Here is a 16,225-nt window from a genome sequence, read left to right as displayed (position 1 = left end):
TTATCCAGATCTGACATTAAAACAGCTGGAATAGTAAGATTATTTAAATCTTGCTCTTCTATTTTAGGATTTGTTTCTGTAAGGTCTTCTGATTCTATTTGGTCAATGTCAGTTTGTTTTGTTGATTCCGATTCATCACCAGTTTCAACTGCTAGGGAAGTGTTAAGTATAGTCGGTACTGAAATGTCCAACTTAAACTTTTGTTTAATTGATATTAAATTAGATCGTAGTCTGATCAAAAATTTGATACTTGGGACCAATGATCTTGATTTAATTTTTCCCTCTGGCCATATATTAGTATTCGTGCTTCATTAAAGCATTTTACTAGAATTTCCACACGTTTTTTAATTTTATTTTTTTGAATTGGCCTGTTTTGAGTAAGTGAATTATATGATTTGTCAAAGTCAACTTTTATGTTATTTATCTGCTTATATAATTCATTTCATTCCATTATATTGTGGAGATGAATTATTTCTTAAAGACCATCATTACTATTGTTCTACCTAGTATTGGGTGTTCGTCTACTACTGATCTAACCTGTACCCCTGGGATGGTGGATAGGATGTGTGCAGGTGTAGGGTGTGTGTAGGGTGCTTGTGCAATAAATTAGTGGAGAGGCATCTAAATTAAATGTTTCAATATATAAATTTTCTAATTCATAAATGCTTACTGAAGTTGGTGCAACTAATTGCAGAATTCTTTCTTTAAAATGAATGTCCCTATCATATGTGTCTCTAATTGCTTTTAGAGTAGCCATTTTTAATTAATTTATTTTTATTTATTTATTTTTATTTTATTCCATTTTCTTTAATTTTTAAAATTTCAATACAGCAATATTTATACCCGTTACTCGTAGAGTAAAAGGGTATACTAGATTCGTCGGAAAGTATGTAGCAGGCAGAAGGAAGCGTTTCCGACCCCATAAAGTATATATATTCTTGATCAGGATCACTAGCCGAGTCGATCTAGCCATGTCCGTCTGTCCGTCTGTCCGTCTGTCTGTCCGGATGAACGCTGAGATCTCGGAAACTATGAGAGCTAGGCTATTGAGATTTTGCCTACAGATTCCTGAGCTTCTTACGCAGCGCAAGTTTGTTTCAGTAGACTGCCACGCCCACTCTAACGCCCACAAACCGCCCAAAACTGTAACTCCTTCAGTTTTGACGCTAGATATAAAATTTTAACTGAAATGTATTGTTCTCATCAATACCTATAGATTGACCTAAAAAAAGTTTGCCACGCCCACTTAAACGCCCACAAACCGCGAAAACCTGTGACGCCCACAATTTGCATGCTAGATAAAAAATTTTAACTGAAATGTATTGGTGTCGTCAATACCTATCGATTGATCCAAAAATAAATTTTCCACGCCCACTCTAACGCCCTTAACGCTTAAATCTGTCTACCGCCGGTAGGTGGCGCATTTTAATCTCGCTTTGCTGCTTGCATATCTCCATTTCCCTTTGAGTAACGGGTATCTGATAGTCGAGGTACTCGACTATAGCGTTCTTCCTTGTTTTATATTAATGTTGTTTGTGCCAAAATTTTTAAATTTTGTCCAGATCATTTGCCTGGCTCATATATATTTTCTTAAGACATTTGTTATGCAATTTATAAAGTTCATAGAAACAGTTTTCAGTCAATGGTGTTTGACTCTACCATATTAATAACATTTGCAGTGGAATCCACTGTTTTTGTATCTATTAAACCCATATTTGGGGTTGGTATTCTTAATATATACACTGCGCGTCATCAGATTAGCGCCCCCTGAGCATTCTCGTATAATGTCCAATATTATCCAATCTATCAAGGCTTAAGCCATAAAAATTTTTTTGACGATACTTTTAATAATATTCTTCAAAATAAGATAAGGTACATAATGATAAGTATAACAATAATATTTTATTTATTTCAAAAGAAAATGTATACCAAAAATATGAATTTAATTTTGCGTCATCAGATTAGCGCCCCCTGCTTAAATTTAATGAATTTTCACTTAATGCTTAACAACTAGTAGTGTTTTATGTTTTATCTTATTATTTACTTATTTTCTAATCAAATTAATAGTGGGTGGTCCCGCCCCCATTTTCCAGGACCTCACAGATCCTGCTGGGAAGTGACTCGTACAATTTCTCAATGTATTGTAATGATATTGAAGACCAAGCTTCTTTAATCCCGTCGATGAACTCCAATTTTGTACTATACTGCTTTCCAGACTCGTATACTTTTCACGAGAGCCATCCCCACACGTTCTCTTTTATATTTAAGTCCGGAGAGTACGGCGGCCACTCCAGGACATCAACGTTTTGGCCCTGTATCCACGACTTTACAGATCGGGCAGTGTGGATTGGAGCGTTGTCGTGTTGAAAACGCCATTTAAGATTTCCAAAAGATTATTCATTTTCGAGGTGAGAAATTGTAACTCATAGGTGCCATAATAGGATATGGCTCCCCATACCATTACGCCACCTACCCGGCTATGTAAACGATCTAAAATATGCTCTTCTTTACGCATGTCATGGAAATAATAATTATAGCCGTCAGGGCCTTCTAAATTAAATTTTTTTTCATCGGAAAAGACTACAAAGCGCCACTCCTTCGACCATGTCATATGCGAGCGAGCAAAATTTAGGCGCATTTCCTTTCGTAACTTATTTAGTTGTGGTTTTTTTTTAGTTTTAGTCTTTTCAAGTGTTCTGCTTTTTTTATGACTCGTAATACCGTGGACTTGCTAGCTTCCACACCGCTTTTTTCTTTAATTTTGGTAAAAGAGTCGTGTGAATTAGACACATGTCTAACTATAGACTGAATGTCTGCTTCGGAAAGAACTCTGTTGTTACCGCCTTTCATATTTTTACCATAGCCTTGTTTATTTTTAAGAAAATTGGCTATAGTTTTTCGATGCCTTCCCATTTTTTCAGCAATTTTTGTAAAGATAAGCCACTTTCACTAAAGGCTTCGATCTTAGGTTTTTCTTCTAAAGATAGGACAGTTCCTTTACCCATTTTGATTCTCAGTTTATAAACAATAATTGAATAATTGTCACAGCACAAAAAATTTCACAACTGTACGCCAAAAATTACGCGAGATAACTAAATTTGAATTTACAGGCGCTAATCTGATGACTCAAAATCAGTGCAAGCTTTTGCAGCGAAAGTAAAACAAAATAAAGAAAAAATAGATAACGGAATCTCTCACCTAACGGTATTTCTCTCAGAGAGCGACAATTTGTGCATTTTAAGAGCAACAACAAAAATTTTGAAGTTGCGTGCAATAGAAACAGAGATAGATGCAATAAAGTAAAACGAAAGGGGGGCGCTAATCTGATGACGCGCAGTGTATCTTGGTCTGTCAAATACTTTAGATTTTTGAATTGATTCGTAAATCTTGTTAATGTTATTCATAAACAACTAGTTTGATATGATTAATTTTGATTTGATTTTTTTTTTTTTGTTTTTGACCAATTATTATTATATTTGACATATAATTTCCTGCCTATTTTGTGTATGGTTTTCAGGCCAAACTCTAATCGGGCAACTTTTATGTCGCTCAATTTTTACATTTGTTTTTATAAAATAAATGAAAAAATATGCATCGCAGTGCAATTAAAAAAATTTTTGCAACGCAGTGCAAAGAAAAAAAAATTATGCGCTCTTGGTAGCGCTGTCGGTTCACTCTTCCTTGGTACCGGTGCTGGCTGCACAGGTGTACTTCATGGTGGGTCACCGGTGCTGGCTACACAGGTGTACTCGCAGAAGGGGGAGTACAGTGGTCCCTCGCAGTCATCCGAGCGCGTCTTCTTCAGCTTTGGGATGGCAACTTTTTCTGGAGGAGGCAATGTGTTTTTATTTTTGGCAATATTTGGGATTACAAGGTAGGTGGATGTGTCTGTGGCTGTGGTCTGATTCTAACGTACTGATAGCAAATTTTTTAAGTATTCAACTTCGGCATGTATTTTTACCGAGTCGGCCCACTTTATTGCTTCGCCGCTGTTGAGCAGCTTCAGTAGTTGAGCCTTTCTGGCTTTCATTCTTTTACCACGCCACTTCTTTTGGCACACATCACACTCTACTCACTGCGTTTCTTCTCTTGTTCTTGTAGTGTAAGCTGTTGTTGTTGCCGTTTTTGCTGTTGTTACTGTTGTTGCCTTTGTTGTTGCTGTTGTTGCTGTTGTTGCCTTTGTTGTTGCTGTTGTTGCCTTTGTTGCTGTTGTCGCCTTTGTTGCTGTCTTCTTATTTTTTGAAGTCCAGATCCAGGTCCAGATTTTTTTGGACCAAAGTCACGGTCGCCATGTTGTGTGAAACGCCTTGTATTGGTAGTTTTAATATTCTTTATTCATATAGTGAGAACGCATCTTTTGGTAGTTATACCCGTTACTTGTAGAGTAAAAGGGTATACTAGATTCGTTGGAAAGTATGTAACAGGCAGAAGGAAGCGTTTTCGACCCCATAAAGTATATATATTCTTGATCAGGATCACTAGCCGAGTCGATCTAGCCATGTCCGTCTGTCCGTCTGTCCGTCTGTCTGTCCGTTCGGATGAACGCTGAGATCTCGGAAACTATAAGAGCTAGGCTATTGAGATTTGGCGTGCAGATTCCTGAGCTTCTTACGCAGCGCAAAATTTGTTTCAGTAGAGTGCCACGCCCACTCTAACGCCCACAAACCGCCCAAAACTGTGGCTCCTAAGTTTTGATGGTAGATAGAAAATTTTAACTGAAATGTATTAGTCTTGTCAATACCTATCGATTTTAACTGAAATGTATTAGTCTTGTCAATACCTATTGATTTTGCTACGCCCACTCTAACGCCCACAAACCTCCCAAGAAAAAAGCTATGACGTCAGAGCCAGACAATGCGAAATGTTTTTACGCGTGTATGTGTGTGTATGTAAGTAGTTGCCGGCCGAACTTAGCGGCAAAGAAAAAAGCCCTGCCGGCGCTCAGAGAGAGCAAAGTGCGCGGCTAACTTATTCTATTGAATAATGAACCCTTTATCCATTTGTCCCATTGACGGGCAAAAACCTTTAAAGATCTGTACATCTTTTTTTATCTCTTTCAATGAATATGTATTAGCTTAATAAATACCTATAGATTGTCCCAAAAAAACTTTTCCGTTTTCAGTCCAATGCTCTCAAACCAAAGTAGTTAGGACAAGCCTTGACACTAGAGCCAGAAAACGACATACATACATACATATGTATACATGCATGTGTGTGGGTGTAAAAAATTGCAATCTAATATCCGCGGCAAATAGAATTCTTTCAAACAAAGCTATTCAACCAAATATTTTGAAGTACAGAATGTGCCTTAAAATTGTGTATGTTTAGCAAGCATACATAAATATAAATGTTATTTGTCTATTTTATGTGTTGCTTTCTCATTCTTGGCGCTGGGTGAAACAAAAGCAGAGCCGAGAAATGAGAGCAAGGGAGAGAGAACAAAGTGCGCGGCTAACTTATCTTATCTGAGTAACAGGTATCTTCCTTGTTTTAATATGCTTTATTTTGTATTTTGTATTTGTATTTAGGAGCAGCTTTAATGCCGCTTCCAACGTCATGTTGTTTCTGATTTTACAATTTGCCTTAGGATCTAAGTAAGCCAAAGTCTTGTAGCTGCGCTGCCTACAGTTGGGCGGCAGAGAGACGGCTATGTATATCTTATGTATATTAGTGTATTTAACTATGCTCTCTTTAGCTGGAGCGCGAGGGTATATGTATGTACTTGAGTTTGGCTGAGCGGCCGGCGTGTGCAACAGAATGGTGACACTTGCACTTTCTGTGAGCGCACCGAACGACTCATGTTTCGGCCACTTAGGTTTTTGACCGAACCTTTGTTTATATAAACACTGCAACAAAGTGTTACAGTGTGTTTGATTCAAGTACTCTTGGTACAGTAGATATTCGATATAAGTGCATACTACAATGGATCGCATGATGGAAATGAAAATGAGGTGGATGTTGCGGATAGGTCATGGTTCGAAGATTCGGACTCAAATTTAAAAATCGAGAACACTTTGACAAATAATGATCCCGTGCATCGCAAAATAAACATATCAAATGATTTGAGTTAGTAGCAGAAGCAAAAAGTGTGTTTTGGTTATATTTGTGTAAGTTTTTTCCCCACCTGCTGGCCTGGTGTTTGAGTTACCAAGGTTTGATCCAAGTTTTCCATCATCCTGCACCTCTTTTCCAAAAACGACTCCATAGCACATCAGGTAGACAGCTCAGTGATTGACAAATCCTCTTTCCATATTTCCCCCGTCCTCTGATCCAGTTACCGAGTGACGATGTGAATTAAAAGTCCATCCAAAATTTGTTGCGTATTGGCCAGGGTTCGAATTGCTCGCAGATGCGAATTCATGCAAACACTCAGCTCCCGAAGACCCTTCGAAGATCCCTTTTCGACACCCTTTAAACCGAATATTGCCTGAACGTGTGCCTGAAAGTGTAAAACATTATTATAAAATCGATTAACCAGCAAATTCATAGCCTTTTATAATTAGCATTCGAGGGTTCAAGCGAGCGTATGGTTTCCAGAGCCACGCCGCCCAAACTCGAACGCAAATATTGTAATTTTTCAATGTCGCTTAGCTCATCATCATTTCCGATGACCGTAGTGAAAGTCGCAAGGAAATCCGGCCACTCAGAGTAGGATCCATAAAAACGAGCAATTTCCAAATTTGGCAACCGAGGCTTCCTAGATCGAAAAGAAAGATCCGCATTATTAGTGATGTCAATAGATGTTGAATTTGCAGCGGTTGAAGCCGGCAATTGTGACTTTCGATGAGCAGTCAAGCCTCGGCTTAGTTTCGCCTTCACATCCATGAAAACCTCGGCAAATTCAATCCGATGGTCGCTCGAGATCTCTGCAAAATCCAGTCTTTCCAACGATGTCTGCGCAGAATCAAATGCCTGGTTTAAGGAATTGATCCATTCCATTCGCGCAAGCAAATCAGCTTCGTCAAACTGATTAACCGCATCCGCGTTTAAATAACATTTCATCGAGCTCATTTGCCGCAAAATAGATTGGGCTTTGACTCGGTAGTAGTCGACGTCACTTGTGGATTCATTTTGAGCCCGAACCGAGTTTTCCCTATCAGACATTTTTCAATCACGAGAAAAAGAATGAAAGAAAATAAAATGTCCGACCGCGTTAGAGGCACGAAATACCGTATACCTTTTACCGCGAAAATGTGGAGGTTAACAAGCGTCGCCGAGATGCAACGGAACCTTTAACTCCGTTGTTGTTGTTCTTGCCGATAAATTTCCTGCCTAGCAACAGCGGATATATGTAATTGGCAAACGAATATATGTATGGCTATATGTACATATATACATATATGTAATATGCGCTATTAACAAAGATTAAATGCGATTCACTTTGTTAAGAATTATTTGCACAACACAGTTTTGGTGTTTTTACAAAGGGCAAAATGTACAAAAAATCAAACGGGCGGCAGTGCACTTTTATATGCACACATGTATGTATGTTCGTGTGTTTGTGACCGAATGCACGATAACGATTAAACAATCGCGAGGCCGAGATGCAGACTCCGATAAAAACTATATCACGTAGGGGTCACCAAATGTTTATGGGGAAGACAACAAATATGCCACCCATATATTTATAATTAATAACGCACGAATAGGTTATATTAAAATGTATAGCGTTATTCGGAGCGGCAGACGGACTGTGTAAAAGCTCGGCTCCAAGAACTTCATATAGACATTTACAGGCTTACAAAGTAGTTGCTGAATAGATAAGCGACAGCTTTAGTGGTATAAGAAAGAAGGCGACAAAGATAAGCAGAGAGCGCTGCAGGTGTCGTCGTACACCTATGCGCGCATGACTAGGAGCTGTCGATCTGCTCCGAACAGACGCAACGGACAATTTTCAACATACATATACATGCTCCTTGGGCAGAAGCCTTAAGATTTCAGTGAGGAGTGATCCTAGGGGCGACGACTGAGGTGCGAGTTGATCTTCTGTCGAGGGTGCTCTCCGGGGCAGTCGCCTTTGGACTTCTGGCCGTGGGGTGCTCCTCGAGCCGCGGGCCGTTGAACAAAATGGCGAGAAACTGCTGCGATCCTTGGTGAAGCGTGGCTGCGACTCCGATCGGGATGCTGTTGAAAGTGCTCCTTTTGGCAAGTGCTGCCGGGCCAAACTTTGAAAAATTGCCGCGACTCAAGCGCTGAGCGAAAACTAGTTTGACGAAGATGTGGGAAAGTCTTACTGTTTGACTCACGATTCCACGAACGACTTAGTGATTCAGTGAACACTCGAAGGTTATTCAAAGAAGAACGTGCAGTGTGGCAAACTTCATAAAAATTCAAACTTCAAATAAACTCAAACTTCATCGATATTGTAATAAACAACGTTTACAATGGCAGCTGGAAAAACTTTCGATGCAACGCACGCTCTTATGTTTCGGCTGCGCTCGTCGGCTTGAGGGGATGGTATAGTGTTGCACCGAAAAATGCCTTAATGTTGTCAACTTATCTTAAAATTAGCGTGCTGCGACAAAATATGCCCCACAGATACACATAGACATGTACTGTAAGACACAACTACAACCGGAGATAACGAAACTACGAACTGACACCTCATATGCACACACACATTCAAACATGACCACTGATGTTGTTGTGGTCAATGCCCACCCTACCTATGGCCGTTACATCCTGGGGAGACCTCTTCCCACGGCCCCTTCCACATTCCTACCGGTGCTGCCCCAGCCCGAGTTCAACTACAAATCTCTTAGAAAATCATTATAATTTATTGCCTAACTGTAAAGTGAAACATTAAACATATAAACATTAGCATAGATGAACAAATAAATCTTAAAACATAAACGGGACGTTAAATAAAAAAAATACAAAAAAATAACATTTAATTAAACAATATCTTAAAACTTTAATTGAGCCCTGGATTGCATTCGCAAATCGTAATCTCAAAAATTTGTCGCGCAGCGACTGCAGTCAGCGCTGCCAAAAGAAACTACACGCAGAATATATCAAAGCAAATTAAATCAAAACAACAAAAGCATTTGTGGATCTGATAGAACCAAAACTACAAACATAAAAATCCCTCGGCAATGGCCGGGGTGCGATACCAGGCGCGCATGCGCGACTGCTAGCGAGCTCTGACGCCGCTGCTTGTGCGCCCAAGTGGCGGTAAGGGAGAAAGGGAGGGATGCTAGCGGGCGACTACGTTCTTATCTTCTTTTCATTTACTTCTCGCGTTTCTTTGCGACGGTGCGCTCTAGTTTGCCCGTCGGGGTTTTTTTGCGAATATTTCGCCGTTCGCGTTTAGGTGTTTAAATTAAATGAAAGTTTAACTCACGTAAAGTTGTGCCGCATCCTCCGATGAAAGCGCTTCCAAAGAGGTTGCCGCATCTGTAAATATATTGGAAAATATCGCCCTCCTAACAAACCTCGCGCATAATCTTTGTTGTTACCTAATCTTTATGTTCGTTTTGTTCGTCTATATGACCGACTGTTCTTTTGTGTTTCTTGGAGTTATTGGACTTAGGTTTAAATGAAAATAATGACAATAAAAACAAAGTGCATTTAACTAATCATGTTGACCTTCTTCAGGTGGTCAGGAATATTAATTGGTGGATTTCAGTGTTTTCATCACATTAAGGAAAAGCACAGTGTGCTGCCCTGTGGGACGCCGCGATCGAGGGAAATCCTCGATACGGCCTTGCCGCTGGCGGCTGATCCAAAAAAAAAAACGCTTGCGCTAAACAAACAAATGCGCCTGTGCAATTCTCTTTGTTGATTGGCGCTTAGAAGCGCCGTGGTTTGCTTGCGCCAACTCTTGGGTGTGGTTGCCACAATCCTGGCTCGCCGCCGTGGTAGAGCTACCCTCTTTGGCAATACTCGTCGTGGTGCTCCGAGATCGCTCTTCCGCGTCGCTGTCGCTTGCCGCTGCGCCACAAAGTCAAAGTTAAACCCAAACTGGGAGGAAATGCCTAACTCACCCTTTGAGCCACTGCTGTTGCAAGGGGCTTGAATCACTCCTCACGGGATTAAGTTCGAAGTGTCTAAGCTGCAAAAGGTGCAAATTAGCATTTGAAAAACCACAACTTTTCACTTTCACCCACTTGAAATTGCACTTAGAGTCTCACTTGCTATGAGCGGCTGACGCCAGCGGACCGCCTTTTATACCCCCTGCAAGACGCCACCAAACCGCGATTCCACCACTCCGCCGTTTGCCCACAGAGAGGCGCGAAAATCTTTTTCTCCTTATTCTCGATCAGTCTCTCCTAGCAACCCACACAGCCACAGTTTTTCCGGACCTACTAGGAGCGCAGCATGTTGCCTTGTTTCTCCCAGATGTTCTTAAGAGACATGTTGCTAAGCATTCGCAAAAACATTGTTGCTAAGCAACCATAGGTGCTGGTCCAGGCTATCCGAAACCCAGATACATTACTGGTACACGCGCACTTACAAATACCCCCTGCCAAAATCAGACTGGGGATCACAGAGTAACCAGGACTGATCCCGCGTGTAGCCAGTTATTGCCGTATGTCTTTGGCATGATATTTGCCCAAAAATTTTCCCTGCATGTCTTCCAGACCATAGTAAGTGTCTCCCAACTTTTTCCTTACTCGGGCTTTTAGAAATCTTGGGGCAAGCTTGGCGTTGTAGCCCTCGGCAAAATTTGCTTAAAATTCCTGCGGAAAACTTCTTGACCTTCGACAAAGTTCACTACTCTAGCCCTTAGATTATATTGCCGCTCATTATTCTCGTACTGTTGTTGCATAATTTCCCCGGCTCGACTGCGAACTACTTCAAGAGAGTCCTTTTGAATCAGGTTCAAAGAGCGATCTTCTAATAAATTCCACTTCCGTAGAAGCGTGTAAGAGGTTCCCGAGGTAATCATTTGCTGACCAAACGCCATATAGTACGGACTGGACCCTACACTGGAATGTACTGCTGATCTCAAAGCGCAGCATATATGTGACAAATACTTGTCCCAATCCTTCTGGTCTCCCTTGACATACGAGCGAATAGCCGCAACCACCGAACGATTTACTCGTTCTGCAGCATTCCCTTGCGGAGCATGCACTGCCGTAAAAGAGTGCGAGACATTATATTCATCTAAAAGTTTCTTGAATGTCTGTGACCGAAACTGAGAGCCATTGTCCGAGATTATAACCTCCGGAACGCCAAAAACGTGAAACAACTCTGTCTCCAGATATTTCACAACCACGTCCGCAGTAATCTTCTTCACAGGTTGCAAAAACACAAATTTGGACAAATGATCAAGGACTATAAATATGCCAATGTTTCCATTTCGAGATCTAGGGTAAGGTCCCAGAAAATCTATATAGAGCTTCTGGAAAAATCGTTCTGATTCTGACGGTTTGGCTAGTGGGGGACGTAGCGGATAATTGGGTGCTTTAGAAGCCTTACATGTCTCACACGAGTTCACATATTTCTTAACATCCGGAACTAGACCTGGCCAGAAATAGAACTGCCGAATTCGCTCAATAGTTTTGTGAATTCCCCCATGAGCTGCTAAAGGGTCATCATGCTCTTTTTTAAGGATCTCAGCCACTGCCTCTTTCGGAATCCACAGCTTCCAATTATACTTGTCGTGGACCGGCTCGCCCACTGCGTGCTCGGCTCGTCTAAAGACCCTACCATCCTGGACTTTTACATCCGGAAGCCGATCCTTGCAGTCTTCAATTCGTGCAATCAAGTCCAAATATTCGGGAGAGTTAAAATGCCTAGACTCCACATCAACTAGCCTTTCGTCCAAGCAGTTTAGCTCGTCTACTTCTTCCTCGTGTACCCTAGAAAGGACATCCGGGACGACATTCAACTTTCCACGCCTGTGTTCAATCTTGAAAGAGTAGCTCTGCAACTTCAACGCCCATCTTGCCAACCTTGAGCTTAAATCTGCCTGAGACATTTACCATTTCAACGAAGCATGGTCCGTGATTATGGTAAAATCGTGTCCTTCGACATATGCCCGAAAATTTTTTAAACAAACAATAGCTGCTAAACACTCCTGTTCCGTTACCGAGTAATTTTGTTGGGCCTTGTTTAATTTCTTGGAAATAAAAGCGATGGGACATTCATCTCCTTCATCAGAAAGCTGAACCTGTTTTGCTGGCATCGCAATGTATAAAAAAAGGTTTTGAAAAATCAGCACTTTTAAGAATAGGGGCTTCGGTTAACCTTGTCTTCAAGTCCTCAAACGCCTTTAAAGCTTGTTCCGTAAATGCGAATTTTCGCTTTGGAGTAAGCAGATCCGTCAGCGGAGCCGTCAATGCCGCAAAGTTGCCTATAAACTTCCGATACCATCCGCATAGTCCTAAGAAGCTCCTCAAAGACCTGAGAGTCTTGGGCACGGGAAACTCAGTAATGGCGGCTATCTTCTCTGGATCCATTCGGATTCCGCCATCTCCCACTATATGCCCCAGGTATTTCACCCTTTTGGAGCAAAACTTGCTTTTTCCGATGTTAATCGTAAGTCCAGCTCGCTTTATGTGAAACGCTACCTCACGTAAAACCTCGAGATGCCTTTCCAAAGAGTCTGAGACAATTAGCAAATCATCTAAGTAGACAAATACTTCGTTACGCAGCTGAGGAGGTATGACTTTGTCCATTAGTCTGGACATGGTTTGCGTGGCGTTAAAAAGCCCAAATGGCATAACTTTAAAATGGTAAAGCGACCGTCCTGGCACCGTAAAAGCTGTCTTGACCCTCGAATCTACCTCCAAGGGAACCTGCCAATAAGCGTCTTTAAAATCGAGGCTGGTTATAAATTCGGCTTTCGGCAATCGACTAAGTATCCCGCTAATCTGTGGAAGTGGATAGGCATCCTTTTCAGTAAGTGCATTTACCTTCCTGCTATCCAGACAGAGACGAAATTTTCCTGGCTTCTGCACTATGACTAAGGGCGAAGACCACGAACTATCAGATTCTTCTATCACTCCCAACTCAATCATTCGGTCTATTTCCGCATAAATTAACTTTTCCATCGCGGGAGACACAGGATAATGCCTCTGCTTCACAGGTTTAGCCGGACCTACATCAATCGAATGGGAAATTAAGTTGGTCTTACCCAGCCCTTCGTAAGCAAACGACGGAAACAAATTTACCACGTTTGATAGCTGCTTTTTCTCTGCCTCCGATAAGTCATGCTCTATAGCTTTCACATTTAATTCGGACACATTTGGTAAATTCGGCAGCAAGTCAAATTTGCGCCAAAAATCGATCCCTAAATATAAATCTTGTTTTAGCGTGGGGACAATGTATATATCTATATCTTCAGTCCTTCGGTCGTAGACCACTGGAAGACAAACTTTTCCCACAATTTCTTGCATATTTCCGTCAGCAGTGCTCACTTTGGAATGTATTTTTTTGAATGGTATGCCCTCTTCTAAAAACTGCTGAGCTAAGCTGCCTCCTAAGCAGCTAACAGCCGCTCCCGAATCCAAAAGCCCTTTTACGAGACGCTGAAGTAACAGCACTGCCACAAATGGACGCGGATCCTGGGAACAATCTTGTATAGAGTTTATTTCCCGAATATGCCCTCTCAATTGCCTTATCTCATTCCAAAAGCCTTGCATTCGTTGAGCGCTACGGGACTTAGTTTTTGTAGCCTCATCGAAATCTGCTTCATCATTTTCAAATCCATCTTCTTCGAATTCATTGCCTTCGGACTGAGATGAGTCAAATTCCTCATCTGATTGTCCTGAGCTAGAATCGTATTGCGCCTCTGTAGGACTCCCAACGTTTTCGCTTTCGCCGGAATCTAAGCTGGAGATTGGGGACGGTTTGGGGATGGTGGCTGCTGCTGAGCACGCAAAGGCTTCTGTTTGTGTGGCTGCATCTGCGTGCTCCCTGAGCGGTTTTTTTGACAAGCGCCTTGCACATTTAGGCCTAAGAGTGTTCGCCAAACCGCATCCAAAGCAAAACAGTCGTTGTTTTTCGACTAAGCAATTTTTTTAAATATGCCCTTCTTTATGGCAATTCCAGCAGACCACGTTCAGCGCCTCTATTTCTCCATTAATTTCTACTTCACTGACTTCTTCTGTGCCAAAATCCTCATCTAATTCTGCCACATCTTTCTTGAACGGGACCCTCTTAGCGTATCCATGAGATCGCTTGACATCTTCTAAAAATGATTCCCTTTTGCGACATACTTCACGCAGGTGTGATACACAGGACATGTCAACATTTAGGATTTCATGGCGAATTTCTGGTCTCAAATTATTCCTCAAAATCCTCACCAACTTGCTATTTGACAAGGGCCTTTCCATTTCATCGAGAAAGACATTGATGGCATTGAAGAAACTATCAAAAGATTCATTGTTTTCCTGCTTCCTTTGCCTTATTAACTCTTCAATGTCTCCGTCATCCCTGTCATCCTTATACTGCTTACGCAAAGCTGAACATAAAGATTCCCAATTGATTTGCCTAACCGTTTTGTGGTGTCTCCAAAAGAAATCCTTCGCCTTCCCTTCAAAAAGTGAAGAGACATTCTTGCACATTAGCTCAAAATTTCCGTCTAGGGTTTCATTTGTCATGGCATCCACCTGATAAATGAAATTATCTACTGACAAACCCGTACCCGAAAATTTTAATTTGCAACCGTTCATAATCGGACCAACCTTATCCGGCCGCCTTGAGAGTTCCGAAGATAGACTTCCTGAATTTCTCTCAAAGGAAGAATTATTGGAATGATTACCCTGCCATGTCTCGGTATCGGGTTGTCTCACTCTATTGTCGGGATTGGAATTGTGGCTGGCGGGTGCCGAGTTAAAGCGTCGCAAGCAATTTTCTACATTGGCCTCAATTAACTGATTAAGTTTTTCAGTCAGTGCTGAGAGAATGTTGTTTTGCATGACTTGCAGCTGACCTTGAATTGTGGGCTGGTTTGTACTGGCTTGAGATGCGTTTGAGCATCCTGGAGTTTCCCTATCTGCTGTCGACAAACCGTTTCCGTCCATCTGACCTGGAGTCTTTGGAAGCACTTTGGTGACGCAGACAAAGTTGCAAATGGGGCATCTGGGATTGGCCGCAAAATGAGTTCTAATGCAATTTTTGTGAAAAGTGTGTTTGCATGGGGTTTTATAGGATTCCTCTTCTGATTTTATAGAACTATTACACAAGGGGCAGTTGCCTTTTCCTGGCCCTGGAGGTGGGTTATCATCCCGTTCTAATCCCATTTTGAAAATATAATGATACTAAATAATTATAATATGATGGATATATAAGGGTTAAAAAAAAATTAATGAAGACAATTTCTAAATATATGTGTTTTTAAAAGATAATAATATAAAAAGTATAAATTGGGCAAATAGTATTGTAATTAATGGGTAAATAGATTTAAATTTGATAAATAAACATAAAACATAAGAAATCTCACAAAAACTTTTAAAATCGACAATCAAAAACATAAAGTTGAACTCGTAGCCTAGCTTAGCTACCGGAAAAATGTGTGTCTTGAATGTGTGTGACAAATTTACGAAGGGAAAATGTAGTCAAGTAAAGCTGTGTGCTTGAGGCCAGTCATCTATCACAGATACTGTTTCCGTCAAACATTGCACTCTACCCGATTTTAGTGGTTAATCCCAGTTCTGGAACATAGGATCAAATTCCACGAATCATATCTTGCAGTTGAATTTGCTAGGTACTGTGAAAAGCTCGGGAGTCTCCGACAGAAATTCCAGGCAATTTAAATATTGGACCTAAAGATGCTTATGGTCAAGTACAAAATTCGAGAATTTCATGTACTGAATTCCAATAGGTCTTTAATCACTCTTGAAAAAGAAATGGTTGAAGAAAGAACAGTTCGTAATTTTGTTAGTGAGTCTCGTCTATTAAGTTAATTAATAAATAGGGCCTTAACGTTGGGCGCCAAAAATAAGCTAACAACTATACATCTGTAATGAACAACGTTTACAATGGCAGCTGGAAAAACTTTCGATGCAACGCACGCTCTTATGTTTCGGCTGCGCTCGTCGGCTTGAGGGGATGGTATAGTGTTGCACCGAAAAATGCCTTAATGTTGTCAACTTATCTTAAAATTAGCGTGCTGCGACAAAATATGCCCCACAGATACACATAGACATGCACTGTAAGACACAACTACAACCGGAGATAACGAAACTACGAACTGACACCTCATATGCACACACACATTCAAACATGACCACTGATGTTGTTGTGGTCAATGCCCACCCTACCTATGGCCGTT

The 16,225-nt window shown here is 41.1% G+C and overlaps 1 long non-coding RNA gene across 4 annotated transcripts; it reads right to left on the bottom strand.

The window, feature by feature from the left end:
• Positions 1-3,529: 3,529 nt before the first annotated feature.
• LOC139355110 (uncharacterized) lies at positions 3,530-9,359 on the bottom strand. Of its 4 annotated transcripts, none has more exons than XR_011605841.1 (3): positions 7,178-7,898; positions 4,077-7,093; positions 3,530-3,825 (listed from the first exon to the last, which is right to left on the bottom strand). It is a non-coding gene; the product is annotated as an uncharacterized lncRNA (long non-coding RNA). The 4 variants fall into 4 exon arrangements; XR_011605844.1 differs by lacking the exon at positions 7,178-7,898 and adding an exon at positions 9,344-9,359 and having other exon boundaries at positions 3,534-3,825; positions 4,077-6,697; XR_011605842.1 differs by lacking the exon at positions 7,178-7,898 and adding an exon at positions 8,235-8,299 and having other exon boundaries at positions 3,534-3,825; positions 4,077-6,697.
• Between the last annotated feature and the right edge of the window lie 6,866 nt (positions 9,360-16,225).

This window comes from Drosophila suzukii, unplaced genomic scaffold (genome assembly GCF_043229965.1).
Source record: "Drosophila suzukii unplaced genomic scaffold, CBGP_Dsuzu_IsoJpt1.0 scf_9, whole genome shotgun sequence".
Classification (NCBI taxonomy): domain Eukaryota; kingdom Metazoa; phylum Arthropoda; class Insecta; order Diptera; family Drosophilidae; genus Drosophila; species Drosophila suzukii.
Note: the sequence above shows the minus strand (reverse complement) of the source record. Positions and strands in the feature narration are given on the sequence as shown.